The sequence below is a fragment of the Cyprinus carpio genome, unplaced genomic scaffold (assembly GCF_018340385.1).
Source record: "Cyprinus carpio isolate SPL01 unplaced genomic scaffold, ASM1834038v1 S000006795, whole genome shotgun sequence".
NCBI lineage: Eukaryota > Metazoa > Chordata > Actinopteri > Cypriniformes > Cyprinidae > Cyprinus > Cyprinus carpio.
This window is the reverse complement of record NW_024879381.1, coordinates 789,495-807,927: the sequence shown is the minus strand read 5'-3', so window position 1 is coordinate 807,927 and position 18,433 is coordinate 789,495.

The window sequence follows — 18,433 nt, the reverse complement described above, 5'->3', positions numbered from 1 at the left end:
CGCCTATAGCCTATACAATGCTACTTTTGAGGAAACTATTAAAAATATTCCACAGAATGAATAGTCTTATTTATTTGTTATATGTCATTTCCATATGATAATTTGATAATTTATTTCGTTGAGTTTCAGTTCATCTTTGAGACGTGCTTCAGAAAGATTCTCACAGAGACAGAGACATCTGAAAGCGCACCCTGTTTATTATTAATTTTATTTTTATTTTACAAAAGCACAAGGTTTTGTTTTTATTGTGAGTATACACAAATAAAAGTAGACCATTTATAGTTAATGATGTTTTGCACTATGACGGAGTAGGCTATTTTAAGTTGTTTCGAAAGCGTAGCCTTTTAGTTTCATAGGCCTATTTATGTTTAAATATTAGGCCAGAGGGTTAAAGAAAGCGTAGCCTTTTAGTTTCATAGGCCTATTTATGTTTAAATATTAGGCAATAATATTATTTTTGCATTTTTATTTATTAATTTATTATAATAATAATTCCATAAGATACGTATTGCCAAAGCATTGTACACAGCAGAATGAACTTACCGATTCAATATTTCAAGCATTTTAGATGTGCAGGTTGTTTAGGAATATGCATGTGAATTTTCAATGGCAAAATTAAAAGTTCAGTGTTTGTAATTACATGCCAAAAAAAAAAAAAAAATAATAATCACATGATGCAGCATTACTTTTAGGAATATGTTTCCATGTCCAAGCTTGTATGAGCACTATTTATTCAACATCATAAGACGTAGGAATATGTTTACACAACAAAACAACTACTATCAATATTAATTCAAAAACAAAAACCTGATTTCTTACAGGAAGACCTGTGCCCGTGTAGAAGAACCCCAAATCAGACAAACAATGCAGGGATACGCCTAATGGGGCGTCACCTAATACGTCCAAGACTGAAGCCTCGTTCATCCCAACAACACGCAGCCAAGTTATGTGATCCTGTTCAATTTAAGTTTAGAGCTGCCAACGATGACATTGAGCAAATGAGCAGCAACTTTCAGGTGACAGGATGTAGGCATGTCCAGCAAAGTTGTGAAAAATCAACAAGATAGCAAATGAGCAGCAACTTTCAGAAGTGACTACTAGCAGTGGAGCACATGATTTTTCTCTTGTCAGAAACCACAGTGTGTCAACAAGATGGAGTCAATCATTCAATGTATCTAGTCCAGCTGTTTGTTGGGGAAATGTTTTCTCCTTTTTAATCAAACTGAGTTCTCTCCAGCCAGATGTACCCCTGGAAACTGACCTTATCCTACCACAGCTCCTGCTCTAACTAATGGTTTTCAGAATAAGAGCTGTGAGCCTGAATGGCCCCTAGACCCTGGACCCTTATTGGGACTTGCTTTTTTGTTGGACTCCATGGCAAAGGACATGTGTTCTATGCACTGATTTCATTGAAATATGATCACCCATAACTGTCAGCCATAAATCAACATCAACACATCATCATTATTTACACAGATATGAGAAAGGAGAATGGGAAAGGAGAGAAGAGGATCAGCTGAAACTATCACACTCTGAAAAAACCCTGAAAAATCCCCAGATTTCAGTAGTTGGTACCAATATAAGAGAAATGTTCACTATTACAAACCAGACATGAAATGAGTTTTTGCTTAGTCTGACATACCAATTTTAATATGACATCAACAACTGATGAGCTGTAATTTGTTTTATACGGAGTTTCTGACATACCAATTTTAATATGACATCAACAACTGATGAGCTGTAATTCGTTTTATACGGAGTTAAATAATGCATTAAAACAATGCATTTGGGGGAAGTCGTGGCCTAGTGGTTAGAGAGGTTGACTCTTAACCCTAAGGTTGTGGGTTTGAGTCTCGGGTCGGCAATACCACAACTGAGGTGCCCTTGAGCAAGGTACCGAATCCCCAACTGCTCCCCGGGTGCCGCAGCATGAATGGCTGCCCACTGCTCCGGGTGTGTGTTCATGGTGTGTGTGTGTGTGTTCACTGCTGTGTGTGTGCACTTTGGATGGGTTAAATGCAGAGCACGAATTTCTGAGTATGGGTCACCATACTTGGCTGTATGTCACGTCACTAAAACATGTAGTTTCAAAAAAAAAAAAAGAATTGCATAGGAAAGACAAACAGCAATGTATCAGTAATTAAGTGAGGAACAGATACTTTACCAGCAATAGAAGAAAAAGTGCTGTATGTTTTTCAGCATAGAGCTGCTAAAACCTTTAAATGGGAATAGTGTGCAGTTTTAACTGTTTGTCTTTCTTAAATCATTAGCAGCAGCATTTACACAGTGAGAATATTTCAAGACAGCACTAGACAGGAACATGCCTGTTGAATTACTGATACTGGTAATGTTACTGTACATCTTTGCTACTGTAGCGATAACATCTTGACATCACTATACAACAACAATCCTAAAAAAATGTTGAGTTTTGGATGTTACACTCATGGGTCTCTCCCAACTTTATTTAACCAGCAAGTCTCCTGTGGTCAGCCAGCTTGAACATTCATGTTATTCTGTTTCTTTATTCTGAGTGATGTTGCTTCACTGTCCAAACAGATGCTTTATACAAGTGCCAAATGAAGGAAATACAAATTGCCAAAAAACAATAATAAAAAAAATATAAAAAACACAAAAAACAACCAAAAAAAGAAAAAACTTTTAAAAAACATTTTTAAACATACAGACAGGTGCCAAATGAAATATATATATATATAAATATATATGTATATATGTCTGTGTGAATGTTACTAGCTGCTGCCAGCGTTAAGCATCTGAATGAAGCTTTAAGTACATTTTATAAATGTGTTTTGTTATTCAAATATTTTATTCTTGCTTTGGTCATTTTTAAAGATTTGTGTCTTTTCATGTGAAAACTCATTTAAAATGCATGTAATGAATCAGTCCATGGCTGAAATGTGACTTTGTCAAAGTGTTTTTTGAGTTCATCATCAAATAAATGAAAAAAGATAACATTGAATGATTAGAGTGATCATTGAATTGCAGTGACTTATCACATGCACATACAAAGTTAATATTTTAGGATTCAACCTTTTGGTTTTACTCAACTAACGTCTAGCTGCTCAACTCCAGTCTGTACACATGCAGTGACTTATCAGCTGTAACTGTAAAAGCTTTTTAACCCTTGTATCCTGTTTGGGGTCTTTTTGATGTAATTTGCTGAAATAAAAATAATAAAATGTTCCCTTTATCTAAATTGCATGAGACTTTGTACAGTTGTGAACACTTGGAGCTCTATAGATAAAAAACTGAAATTGATATCTGGTTGTATGTTAGCATGAAAAAAAAAAAAACATCATGTTGGGGTCTCTGGAGATCCCACATTGAAATGAATGGTGAAACAATAAAATCGATACATTTACCTTTTAATTTGTCAAATAAAATCAATAAATACAATGCAGACCACAAAATAAACAAAAATTAAGTGGCAACACTTCCACATGTTCACAATGCAGAACGATTATTATTCTCGCACACACACCACCCCCCAAAAATCACCCATAGACATCAATTGAATATTGATTTTTTTGTCACATAATTTGTCAAAAAATGTCAGTTACAATGCAGACAAACACACAAAAAACTGAAGGGGGTGACACCACAGCACATCCATGATGGAGGAACCCCCCCCCCCCCCACTGTATACATATATATATATGTATACAGTGCACAGCATAAATGAGTACACCCCCTCTGAATAAATGTAAAAGATGTATTTTCTTAATAAACACTAATATAATTCATGGAAAGATTGGAATAATAAAACATATTAAACATATACTTAATAAAAACAACAAAATATATGCCAATATTTTCTGTAAGATAAGTAAATTAGCCAATTTTGTTTAAATGAAGGATTGCAGAAATGAGTACACCCTAGATTTAATTCAGAAAATGTATAATATTCTAGTACTTAGTATGTCCTCCAGAACTTAAAGTATACTGCTCTGACCCTTCTTGGCACGGAGTGTACAAGTTCATGACACATTTTCACTTCTGTCCTTTTTAATTCCTGAAGGACAACCTTCTTAAACGCTCTGGTCTTTAATGGGGAGTGCTGCTCAGCTTGTCTCTACAGAATCCCCCACAGGTGCTCAAGAGCGTTAAGATTAAGTGAAATACATGTCCATTGAAGGATTTTCACCTTGGGAGAATGAATGTCTTCATTGTCATGCTGAAAAAATGCCCAGTAATGCAGGGAATGGGGTGCAGTAGTGTGTGAATTCATGCCAGCATTGATAAAGCACAATTCCCTCACACCTTCAGCACTCATATATCCCCATAGAAGAGCTTCACTACCACTGAACCTCACTGTACTCACTGTACTCCTCCTCTAGCAACACCAGAACATTTTGGATGCTTTTGGATCCGAAATTATTGACTTGGTCTCTTGAGACCAGAGTATGGATTTCCAGAAGTCTCATTTTGTAAATATGTGTCTTGGAAGAGGTTACATGAGTTTATTGTGTTTTGGTAGTTCCAGTGGTGACAACAAGCATGCAGGTCACTTCTGCAGGCTGCATCATACTCTGTGAGAACAGTCACTCTTTTCATAGCTTTTTTTGCCGGCTCTGAGACACTTACATGTTATTTCTCCTGTTCTTTTTCTAGCAAAAAATACACTCATCACTAAATGAAAACTTAAAGTGAAGACCTGATTATTTCAGGAACCTTGTCACAAGGTTCATTGTTTTTGAATGTCTGTGTTACTTCTGCTATATTTTCACACTTAAAATAATTTGGTATTCCTCTTATTCCATTGTCCTCTTGTATGCTAAGAAATAAGTCTCCTGGCAGTTCTCTCCCAACTGCTTCCACTGCTGTCAGCATTAAGTCCGAGTATGATTCAGTGGTCCATATAACACTTAGTTGTCACAAAATTACTTGTCTTCAAAGATGTTGGTTTAACATACTTACCTGTTGATCAGAAATTGCCTTAATTTATTTGTAACTTTCAGGAGGGTGCACTCATTTTCACAACACAACATTTTATCACTTTGATATGAAAATAATTTTGTCGTTCTTCTTTGGTAATTGATCAAGCAGGCTTGTTGGAACATTCTATCTCCAAAGAACCGTAACATGTCTTCTAAGTAAAGAGTAATTGTTGAATTTATTAAGTTTCAGAGGGGGTGTACTCATTTATATTGAGCACCGTACATATGTTCTTGAATACCAATCTTACCATTTCACATAATATTTCATCTTTCATAGAGTCAGATCTCACATTATCACTTTGACTTGTGAAACACATCTATCAGTCAGATGCAGTATTTCACAGTAAAGCGGTTTTGTTTAGAGCAGAAGTCAAACTGCGAGGTTCATGTGAGCAGGAATGGAAAAAATTAAAACCTATAACCACACACTATTCACACAAACAAACATCAGCCACAAACCTCAAGTAGACACATGCTCATGCAAAAGCTGTTTATCCACCCAACAGATCAAACCAAATCTATTTATAGCTGTAAATAAGTATATATACAGGACTACAGCAGGGTTCACTTGGACTCCTTTTGCTGAGAATTTTCATCTGTTTTGTGCTTGAAGATATACACAATCCGTCTAAATTTTTTGTGAGACTTTAAAAGGCATGCATGACAATGCCACACAATGGACCATTTGATTTTAAATAATTTGTTATTTAGATAATTTGTTACACAGAGCTTGTATTATAATACAAAGACTGTTGAAGTTTTTTTGGAGAGTTATTAATTAACCAATCTTTAATTTATCACATTTGATCCTGCTGTATGTCTGCTTGAATATCGTGATGATACAAAGGAAAACTAGAGAAAAACTGTAGCTGAAATATTTTGCTGTAAATAAAAGTTAATGTTAATTTCTTTTGTCATCTATGTAAAAATAAGTTATTCTCTCTTTTTTCTTTCTTTGGCAAAATTAGTGCTAAATGTGTTGATTTTCACCAATCACAGATCTCAACCATAGACTCTGAACCTGAGGATGTTTCAGGAGGTTTCTACTGCGAATGAAGTTTGATCATCTTCTTGTGGCAATAGGTGCATACACCACGTCATCCTCATCTTTACTTTTCTGAAATAAAATGCAAAATACAATAGTAACACAAGATATAATAATACTAATAATAACAGTATTATTTGAAAAAAAGAGCTTCTGTTAGAAGCACCCTAAAACACCATCTTTAGCTACTGTATAAAGGCTAAATGTTGCCAATGTGTGGTGATACAGGTTATACTTAATATTTAGACAATGGTGTAAAATTTCATATCGTGAAGGGGGAAGGGAATCGATGTAAAGTCACCAAATAATGAACAGAGAAAAAAAAATCAAGTGCACTCATTTAATCCCATAATGCAGTGAAATAAGGCGTGTACAACCGACGTTCAATCAACGGCTAGAGAATAATAATAATGTATTGTGAGGTTATGCAGAATGAATTCCCGCGTTTTGCCAGAAGATGGCGCCTGCAGCTGACTCAACCAGCCATCCGTTTTCCAAACTGCTTGTCAGATGTGGGTACAGCGTAATATCGTACAGGTATGAAATTTCTTGTTAAATTATTATTAAATAGTTTAATTAAGGTTTATACATGCTATTTTCCATGGCAGAGTTAAGATAGGCCTAATATTTTAATTACTACTGGAGCTGCCTGTTTGACTCAAATGATTAAACAGCAAACACAAACTGTGCAAAAGTAGCATGGGGCCTACTTGGTTTTCAGTCTTTTTCCTGTTAAACACACAACATTCAGAGTCCAATTTTATTTTTCATTTTCACTGCATTTATATTCACTCATTCATGTTGGTGTGCATTCTAATTCTCACTGAATATACCGTACTGTAAACAGTAATATAAAGAGTAGTCTACTGTAGGTTACTGCAGGATGCAACGCTATCTATTGGAGTTTGTTTGTAATGCATTAAATTAGTAATTTTTTTGGATTGAAATCAGACTTAAATGTAGCCTAATGATATTAAACTCATTTTAAACCCACGTATGGACCAGATGAATACATCTTAATACACGCACTATTGTTAGCTATGGACATGATTCAGTGTTTCTTAATTTGAATGATGATCTGGTTGTTGTGTGTATGTAGGCTATGTGCAAGATCATTATACAGACAAAATACACGTGCACACACATCTAAATATGACTCGCTACTAATAGAAAGACAACATAAATAGTAGCCTAATAAATAATCTTACCGATTTATGTTGCTTTTTGTAGAACATCGGCTCAGCGTAAGTGATCTCATCTTCGCTGGTCTGAACTGTTTCAGATTAAAACAACAAAACATAATATTAAACCAGTTTCTTTACAAATATGTGTGATATTAATGGTGTCACAGTTCGAACGTTAATAAACACAATAATATATTTAATGCTGATGTTTAAAAAAAAAAAAAAAAAGTAATAATAAAATCTTAATAAATAAAGTCTTTATAAAGTCTAATAAATAATAAAGTCTTTTCAAAGGTTTTTTTTTTTTTTTTTGTATGGTGAAATTTTGTCTTTAGTGTTTAATTTAGCGTTTCATCATCAAATATCAGACTGATCATAGTATTTATTGAATTTTCAATGTATTAGTTGTTTTGATGCTTGGTGTTAAAAGTAGTAGGAAACACTTGAATTCTTGGTCTGTATTTCTGTGTTTCCTGCAGATGCAGAAGATCCCAACAGCAGTGAAAATCTGTGATGAATAAAGAGAGGATGCAAGATGCAAGTCAACAAGTTTAATAATAATGATGGTCAGAGTAAAGACACAGGCCGGGTACAAACAATCAGGTGGTGGTGGTGAAGCAGGGACGAGATGGCGATCCGGTGGTGGTGCGGTGAAGAGCGTGCAGAGAAACCCAGGAACCGTGGAACATCCAGACGACACGAGGAACTGACGAAATCCAAACGACACGAAGAACTGACGAAATCCAACGGAGAAATAGGCTTGACGAGACACAAGAGCAGAACGCACACCAGGGAACAACCACAACGATCTGACAACATGAGAGGGAAATACTGGGCAAAGGTATGAGGTGGAATGAACCACAGCTGGTGACACTAATCAACACAACGAGTAACCACACCCACACAATTACACTCACGCAGACACCTCAGTGTGAGACAGCCGATTCATGAACCGTGACAGTACCCCTCCCCCTAGGAACGCCTCCTGGCGTTCCCAGACAACCTTACCTGTCGATTGTAATCATCGATAAGGGAGTGATCCAGAATGTCCCTAGCAGGAACCCAACTTCTCTCCCTCCGGACTGTAACCCTCCCAGTCCACCAAGTACTGAAATCCGCGTCCCCTCCGTCTCGAGTCCAGAATGCGGTTTACCAAATACGTGGGTTCCCCATCTACGAGTCGCGGCGGGCGGAACCGGGGCATGCGGATTAATGTGAGAATAAAACACGGGCTTGATTTTAGACACATGGAAGGCGGGGTGAATTCTCCTGTACGCCGGAGGGAGTTTGAGGCGGACTGCCACCGGACTAATGATCTTGGTGACAGGAAACGGGCCAATGAATTTGGGAGCTAACTTGTTAGACACGGAGCGGAGAGGAATATTCTTGGTAGAAATCCACACTTTTTGACCCACGACGTAAATGGGAGGCTTTGACCGGTGGCGATCGGCCTTGGCCTTCATGCGCCCCCCCCTGCTTTGAGTAGAGTCTCACGGGCTCTAGTCCAAGTACGGCGGCACCTCTGGACGAATGCGTGAGCGGAGGGGACCGCGACTTCGGATTCCAGACTAGGAAAAATTGGTGGCTGGTAACCCAAACTACACTTAAATGGCGAGAGGCCCGTGGATGACACTGGCAACGAATTGTGGGCGTACTCCACCATAGAAAGCTGTTGGCTCCAGGATGACGGATTCTTGGCAACCAAACATCGCAACATTCTCTCGAAGTCCTGATTGGCTCACTCAGACTGACCATTGCTCTGGGGATGATAGCCCGAGGACAGACTGACCGTGGCCCCCAGTAATTTACAAAATTCTTGCCAAAATTTGGATACGAATTGGGAACCCCTGTCAAAGACCACGTCCATCGGGAGGCCATGTAACCGAAAGACGTGATTTATGACTGTGACCGCTGTCTCCTTGGCTGAAGGTAATTTGGGCAAGGGGATGAAATGTGCCGCCTTCGAGAACCGGTCCACTACGGTTAAAAAACAACCGTCATGCCATTAGAGGGCGGGAGGGCGGTGACAAAATCTAGCGTGATATGGGACCAGGGTCTCGAAGGGACATGCAGCGGTCGAAGTAGCCCGTCTAGGGGTCGGTTAGATGTCTTACCAGTGGCACAGACTGAGCAAGCCAAAACAAAATCGTGAATGTCGCGAGCCATAAGTGGCCACCAGAATCGTTGCTTAACTAGAAAACTAGTGCGAGTCACTCCTGGATGACAAGCCACGTTGGAACAATGACCCCATCGAATAACGTCGGACCGTAACTCCTCCGGCACAAACAAACGACTCGGTGGGCAACCAGGCGGAGGCGTTACCCCTTCTAAGGCTGTCTTGACCTTCGATTCGACCTCCCATACCAGAGTGGAGATGACAACTTTCTCAGGTAAAAATACACTCTGGAGTGACCGGGCGTTCGTATGGATCAAAAATACGAGATAAAGAGTCGGGTTTGATGTTTTTAGACCTAGGGCGGTACGAGAGAGCAAAATCAAAACGTCCGAAAAAAAAGAGCCCACCGAGCCTGCCTGGAGTTGAGTCTTTTAGCTGATCTGATGTATTCAAGATTCTTATGGTCGGTCCAAACGATAAAAGGTACCCCAGACCCCTCTAACCAATGACGCCACTCCTCCAATTCTAACTTGACTGCCAACAACTCTCTGTTACCAATGTCATAATTACGTTCGGCAGGCGATAATCGATGAGAAAAGAACGCGCAGGGATGCATCTTATCGTCTGAGGAAGCGCTTTGTGAAAGCACTGCTCCTACTCCCACCTCCGACGCGTCGACCTCCACCACGAACTGATGTGTGGGATCAGGGGGGGGTGACGAGAATGGGAGCCGAAACGAAGCGACTTTTGAGGTTGGTGAACACTGCCTCGGCAGTGTTCGACCCACCTGAACGTCATTCGGGGGGAGGTCAAGGCAGTCAGAGGTGCGACTAGTTGGCTGAAGTTGCGAATGAAAACGCCGGTAAAAATTGGCGAACCCCAGAAACCGCTGTAGGGCCTTACGGGAATCTGGACTTGGCCAATCTACCACAGCCTTAACCTTGTCAGGGTCCATGCGCACTCCCTCAGAAGAGATGATGTACCCTAGGAAAGGAACAGACTGTGCATGAAACGAGCATTTCTCCGCCTTGACAAAAAGCCCCATTCTCTAAGAGTCTCTGGAGCACTCGCCTGACGTGTTGAACGTTGTTCCTGGAGAGACGAAGAGAAAATCAATACATCATCCAGGTAAACATATATGAATTGATCTACCATGTCTCTCAACACGTCATTCACGAGTGCCTGGAAAACCGCTGGGCTGTTGGAAAGCCCGAAGGGCATAACCAAATATTCAAAGTGCCCCCTGGGGGTATTAAAAAGCGGTTTTCCATTCATCCCCCTTCCTGATGCGAACCAAATGATATGCATTGCGTAAGTCCAGTTTCGTGAAAATGGATGCTCCCTGCAACCTCTCAAAAGCTGAAGACATCAACGGCAAAGGATAAGAATTCTTTACTGTGATGTTGTTCAGCTCTCGGTAGTCAATGCAAGGTCGCAGAGAACCATCCTTCTTCCCAACGAAAAAGAACCCCGCCCCCGCAGGAGAAGAGGAAGGCTGGATGAATCCAGAGGCCAGAGAATCAGAAATATATTTCTCCATGGCCTCCCTCTCGGGAACAGAAAGAGAGTAAAGTTTGCCTTTAGGCGGAGTCTTACCTGGCAGTAGATCTATCGCACAGTCATAGGAACGATGTGGAGGGAGAGAAGCAGCACAGGACTTACTGAACACTTCCTTCAGGTCAAGGTACTCCGCGGGCACGTTAGACAAATCTGCTGCCTTACTCTGAAACACAGAACCAGACACAGAGGGACAGGCAGACACTAAACAGGATTCATGACAGTGGTTACTCCATGTGGAAATAGTGTTAGTGCACCAGTCGACCCGGGGGTTGTGTTTAGAAAGCCATGGGTGTCCCAAAACCACTGGTGCAAGTGGTGAGTCCATAAGGAGGAATGAGAGGATTTCTGTGTGATTGCCAGAGGTGATGAGGGTGATACTTTCAGTGGAATGAGTGATCCGGGGAAGTTCTTGACCATTGAGTGCGTTGACGGTGATCTGGTGCGAGAGGGGAGTGATGGGGATCTGAAGTTGAACAGCCAGTTTGAAGTCCATGAAATTACCCTCCGCTCCCGAATCCAGAAGTGCGTTGGTGCAGTGCGTCGACGTTCGCCATCTCAGTCTTACCGGGAGGAGGGTTGATGGTGGTGATGAGGGCTTCTCGGCGGAGATCCCACCCGATAGTAGCCTCATACTTACTACTGGGCCTGCTCTTTTACCGGGCAGGAGTGGATGAAGTGGCCCACCCGGCCGCAGTATAGGCAAAGTCCCTGGGATCTTCGCCTTTGTCTCTCCTCCGGGAAAGCCGAGCTCTCCCCACCTGCATGGGCTCATGATCGAATGCGGGGCTGACCGCGCTCACCCCATCGGCCTGGTGGCTCTCTGAGCTGGGCTGTGGACGGCTGGGTTAGCCGGGTTACGCGATTAAGACGTGCGTCCACTCTCAGGGCGAGTTCTATCAATCCATTCAGTGTCTCTGGTAAATCCATGGCGTATATCTCCTTATAAACGTGGTCAGCCAGCCCATGCAGGAACATTTCCCACTGCGCTTCCTCGTTCCAACGGCACTCTGCGGCCAGGGTGCGGAACCATATGGAAAAATCCGCCACCAAGCCTTCTCCCTGTCGCAGTTCGGCGAGTAATCTAGCCGCCTCCTTACCCGCCACTGCCCGATCGAAAACTCTCCTCATTTCTTCGGAGAGTGCCTGGAACGAGGTGCAGCAGTTGTGTCCATTCTCCCACACCGCCGTTCCCCAAAGCGCTGCTCGTCCTGACAGCAGGGTTAGTACAAACGCTTCCTTTGTCTGTTCGCTATGAAAAGTACGTGGTTGTAAAGCAAAATGCATGGAACATCTCGTGAGGAATGCTCTACAAAATTCAGGCTCACCAGAATATCCTTCCGGTGTGGGTAGGCGTGGCTCTGGTCCTTCCGCTGCTGCCGGAGCTGGAGGTGGGGGAACGGGCGGCGTGGGGAGCGCAGTGGGAGTCCGTAAAAGCTGTACCTGTTGGGTGAGCTCGGACACCTGCTTCGCGAGTGCTTGTACCGCTCGACCTGTGCCTGAGATGCTTTCCTCCTGTTGGTCCATACGTGAGATACTGTGAGCGATGAAATCCTGGAGTTGAGAAGTGCTTGCTGCATCCATAGTTGGTCAGATCGTTCTGTGATGAATAATGAGAGGATGCAAGATGCAAGTTAACAAGTTTAATAATAATGATGGTCAGAGTAAAGACACAGGCCGGGTACAAACAATCAGGTGGTGGTGGTGAAGCAGGGACGAGATGGCGATCCGGTGGTGGTGCGGTGAAGAGCGTGCAGAGAAACCCAGGAACCGTGGAACATCCAGACGACACGAGGACCTGACGAAATCCAAACCACACGAAGAACTGACGAAATCCCAACGGAGAAGAACTGGGCTTGACGAGACACAAGAGCAGGAGACGCACACCAGGGAACAACCACAACGATCTGACAACATGAGAGGGAAATTACTGGGCATATATATGAGGTGGAATGAACAACAGCTGGTGACACTAATCAACACAACGAGTAACCACACCCACACAATTACACTCACGCAGACACCTCAGTGTGAGACATCCTATCAAATAAAAGATCTTTAATCAACAGAGGTCCAGCAGCAGCAGAGACCAACACTTTCACAGAGACTGAGCCTTCTGCAGGACCTGAAAGAGATGATTTTGTGATGATGAAGAGACACATTAATGTACGTGAATGTAAACAAAATCAGTAATATATCAGCATTGCTGTACCTGAACATGTGTGACAGAGTTGACTGATGTCCAGATGTGTGGTCTGGTTGCTGATGGGATTGTTGATCACACAGCTGTAGCTGTTTTTATCCTGATATTCCACCTCCAGAGGTAGAGAGAGACTGATGCTGAGATCAGACACACCTGATGCTGGACAATAAACTGTTTCCTTTGTACCAGGAGAGAGTCACATGTCCCACATTCACCACTGAACACAACAATGAACAATTCTGCTGTGATGATGATGATGAACAGTCTCTGTTGATGATGGACGAGCTCAGACAAGCTTGGGGGAAAACATGAGAGAATAAATCTAATCAACAATCTTATTTTCAATTCAATGTTTGAAGTTAAATGTTTTTAAATAATGAAATGTTTAGTCCTTTTATAATGTAAATTAGTAACAAAAAATCTTTACTCTCCATCACTGACACTGATTCACCAAAACACATTACATTTAGTCATTTAGCAGATGCCATTAACCAAATCCACTTACAAAAAACGACAAACAAATTTACATTACATTACATTTAGTCATTTAGCAGATGCTTTTATCCAAAGCGACTTACAAATGAGGACAATGGAAGCAATCAAAAACAACAAAAGAGCAATGATATATAAGTGCTTTAACAAGTCTCAGTTAGCTTAAACGCAGTACACGTAGCAAGGGCTTTTAAAATAATATAATAAATTAAAAGAAAACAGATAGAATAGAAAAGAATAGAGCAAGCTAATGTTAGAGGTCTTTTTTTATAATTGTATAATAAATGAAAAGAAAATAGATAGAATACAAAAAGATTAGAAAAGTAGTTAGTTTTTTTTTCTTTTTTTTTTTTTTTTAATAGAATTAGAATAGTGAGTGCAAAAGTTAGAGGGTCAAATAAAGATGGAAGAGATGTATTTTAAGCCGATTCTTGAAGATGGCTAAGGACTCAGCTGCTCGGATTGAGTTGGGCAGGTCATTCCACCAGGAGGGAACATTTCATTTAAAAGTCCGTAAAAGTGACTTTGTGCTTCTTTGGGATGGCACAATCAAGCAACGTTCACTTGCAGAACGCAAGCTTCTAGAGGACACATAAGTCTGAAATAATGAATTCAGGTAAAAGGGTGCAGAGCCAGTGGTGGTTCTGTATGCAAACATCAATGCCTTGAACTTTATGCGAGCAGCTATTGGTAGCCAGTGCAAATTGATAAACAGAGGTGTGACGTGTATTCTTTTCGGCTCATTAAAAATTAATCTTGTTGCCGCGTTCTGGATTAATTGTAAAGGGTTTGATAGAACTGGCTGGAAGACCTGCCAAGAGAGCGTTGCAATAGTCTAGCCTGGACAGAACAAGAGCTTGAACAAGGAGTTGCGCAGCATGTACCGAAAGAAAGGGCCTGATCTTCTTAATGTTGAATAAAGCAAATCTGCAGGACCGGACAATTTTAGTAATGTGGTCTGAGAAAGTTAGCTGATCATCAATCATAACTCCAAGGTTTCTGGCTGTTTTTGAAGGAGTTATGGTTGATGTGCCTAACTTGATGGCGAAATTGTGATGAAACAATGGGTTTCCTGGAACCACAAGCAGTTCTGTCTTGGCAAGGTTGAGTCAAAGGAGATGGTCCTTCATCCAGCAAAAAAATGTCTGCTAGGCAAGCTGAGATGCGAGTGGCTATCGTCGGATCATCAGGATGAAATGAGAGGTGGAGTTGAGTTTCATCAGCATAGCAGTGATATGAAAAGCCATGTTTCTGAATTACAGAACCTAGTGATGCCATGTAGACAGAGATGAGAAGTGGTCCAAGAACTGAGCCCTGAGGCACCCCAGTAGTTAGATGTTGCGACTTGGACACCTCACCTCTCCAAGATACTTTGAAGGACCTATCTAATAGGTAAGACTCAAACCACTGGAGTGCGGTTCCTGAGATGCCCTTTGTCAGTAGGGTTGACAGGAGGATCTGGTGGTTAACCGTGTCAAAAGCAGCAGATAGATCAAGCAAGATAAGTATTGAAGATTTGGATTCCGCTCTTTGCCAATCTTAGGGCTTCAACAACTGAGAGCAAGGCAGTCTCTGTTGAATGTCCACTTCTGAAGCCAGATTGGTTGCTGTCAAGGAGGTTGTTCTGTGTGAAAAAGGTAGAGACTTGGTTGAATATAGCTCATTCAAGTGTTTTTGCAATGAAGGGAAGAAGGGAAACTGGTCTGTAGTTCTCTAAAAGACATAGGTTGAGGATGGGTTTCTTAAGTAGTGGAGTTATACGAGCCTGTCTAAATGATGAGGGGGAAACACCAGTGTGGAGGGATATGTTAATGATGTGAGTGATGCAGGTACAACTGCAGGAGAAATGGCTTGAAGGAGATGAGATCGAATAGGATCAAGCGGACAAGTAGTAGGATGATTAGAAAGGATGATTAGAAGGGAGTGGGAGTTTGGAGACTTCTGCCTCAGAGAGTGAAGAGAAGGATGTGAATAAGTGTGTTTGCTGGTGAGATGTGCTTGATGGATTGTGGTGTGGAAAAATTGTGCACTGATGTTTTTAATTTTATTAATGAAAGACGTGGGAGGAGGAAAATGTTTTAAAAAGAACACAAAAGAGAGAAAAATTATTAAAAATGATAGAGGAAAATGTTTTAAAAAGCATGCAAGAGTTAGACAAATTGTTAATTTTGTTATGATAGTATGTACTTTTAGCAGTGGAGACATTAGCAGAGAAGGAAGAGAGGAGTGACTGATACACATTAAGTTCAGCTTAGAACGATGTTCACATAGAACATCAGATAACCAAGGGGTGGTACGGGCTGGCCTGAACGATAAGGGGCAAACAGTGTCTAAACAAGATGTAAGAGTGGAGCAGAAAGTATCAGTAGCACTGTTAGCATCAAAAAAGATGCTAATAGTTTAGGGGGAAGGAAGCGAAGATGAAACCATTGCAGATAGCCGGGAGGGTGAGAGTGAGCGTAGGTTACGTCGAAAGATGACATGTGGAGGGGTAAGTGATGTGTCAGGAACCATGTTGAGGTTAAGAGTGAGGAGGAAAGTGATCTGAGGTGTGCAGTGGAGTAACCAGTACATGATCAGTGGAGCAGTGTCGTGTGTAAATAAGGTCCCAGTTGGTTTCCTGATTTTGTGAGTAGCAGTAGTTGACACTCGGTTGAGATCAAGAGGCAAGCAGAGTGTGGAAGTCTGCAGCTTGAGGTTTATCTAGGTGGATGTTGAAATCTCCAAGCATAACTAGGGGAGTACCATCCTCAGGAAAGGTTGAGAGCAGCACATCTAATTCATCCAAAAAGTTACCTAGTGTTCCTGGGGGTCGATAGACAACTACAAAATGGAATGTTAAGAGGGTAGGGCAACAGTAACTGAATGAGATTCAAAGGAGCTGTTGATACTCAGAGATGGTAAAGGATTAAATTTTCCAATCATTAGAGATGAGCAGACCAGTACCTCCACCTCTTCCAGTCAAACGGGGGGAGTGGGAAAATTAGAAATTATTGGAGAGTGCTGCAGGTGTAGCAGTGTCCTCTGGTTTGATCCAGGTCTCTGTCAGGGCCATGAGAATTAGCTTTGAATGACTAATAATAGAAGTAATGAAATTGGCTTTGTTTACAGCAAGACTTGCAATTCCAGAGACCAATAGAAAAAGAAAGTAGTGTATTAGCAGACATAGGCAGAGTGTGCAGGTTGTTAGGATTGCGCTGCCTACATAACATATTTCCGTGGAATACTTGATTCTGATTGGTCAGTCATGACATTCCAAGGTATGTTATCCCTGGATAACAACCTGTATGGAATACTTGATTCTGATTGGTCAGTCATGACATTCCAAGGTATGTTATCCCTGGATAACAACCTGTAAAAGCTAATAACACAGGCTCATCCGGGTAACAGCAGTCGGCGCTGTACTCTTGCTTGAACTATTTTTGTTCTTGGCATAGACTGTTGCTAATAGTTGCCAAATAAATGTAAAAAATTGCTACATTTGTTGCTAAGTGCGTTTGGGAAAAAAGTTGCTAGGGTAGTCTGAAAAGTTACTAAATTTAGCAACAAAATTGCTAAGTTGGCAACAATGAAATTTGTTGCCTATCAATGACGTAAAATCAGCATTATCCTCAGTTATCCCTTGTAGAAACTATGGCAAAACAAGGACACAAATGCTGCTGAACAGTTAAATGCTCTGAGCGCGGAGGGGAAATTGTTGCCACTCCATTCCACTCACATACTCTGCTCCCTCCACCAAGACGATATCAGTCCACTTCAGCTGTGTGTCTGCATCAGGTTATTAACTAGTTGGCATGTTGTTTTTTTTTCTATGTTGAGTAGTGGATCAAATTAACAAAGCAGGCTAGGCTATACGTTTAGTTTAAATGTGCTCACATGAATATAGCTTTTATATGGTTCTATTGTGTTTGTTTTGTTTATTCTGAGAATAGACATATATCGTGTTTTCCTCACCCGAATTGCTCCACAACTTGTAATATTCTAAATCAACGTTTGGAGGTGATAAATGCTAGCCTATATTATGGTTATTATTATACAGCATGTAACATTACTTTCACCCTGTCGATCCATATTAGCGCGCCACCCACAGGATAAACCAAGGACATCTCTGCCAAAAAATTGTCCTCATGTGTTCAGAGATTAGAATATAAAGCTTACAAAATGTTTTTTTCATATATTAGCGCTATGACCCAGAATCTGCCCCACCTAAATTTATGGTAAGGAGCCACTACTGGACCAGGTTTAATTTTAAGTTAAAACTTGGGAATGGAAAGGATAAACGCTTCAGCTGCACATAATTGTTTCCTCACCAGCCGCCATCTTGCAACAACCCCTGCTGCAGTTGCTCAAAAATCGGCTGCAAAAGCCTTGATGATGGCACATTTTATTCTCAACAGTCAGATTATGTTATGACAAGGACGACGTGTTGCATATTTATTGTTACATTTACATTACATTTACATTTAGTCATTTAGTAGACACTTTTATCCAAAGCGACTTACAGATGAGGACAAAGGAATCAATCAAAAACAACAAAAGAGCAATGATGTACAAGACTATAACAAGTCTCAGTTAGCTTAAACACAGTACACGTAGCAAGGGCTTTTAAATAATATAATAAATAAGAAAACAGATAGAATAGAATAAAAATAGAGCAAGCTAGTGTTAGAGGTCTTTTTTTTCTAATTGTGTAATAAATGAAAAGAAAACAGATAGAATACAAAAATATTAGAAAGCTAGTAACTTTTTTTAAGAATAGAATTAGAATAGTGAGTGCTAAAGTTAGAGGGTCAAATAAAGATGGAAGAGATGTGTTTTAAGCCGATTCTTGAAGATGGCTAAAGATAAGTTCCTGTATTTAAACAATCTTAATATTGAATA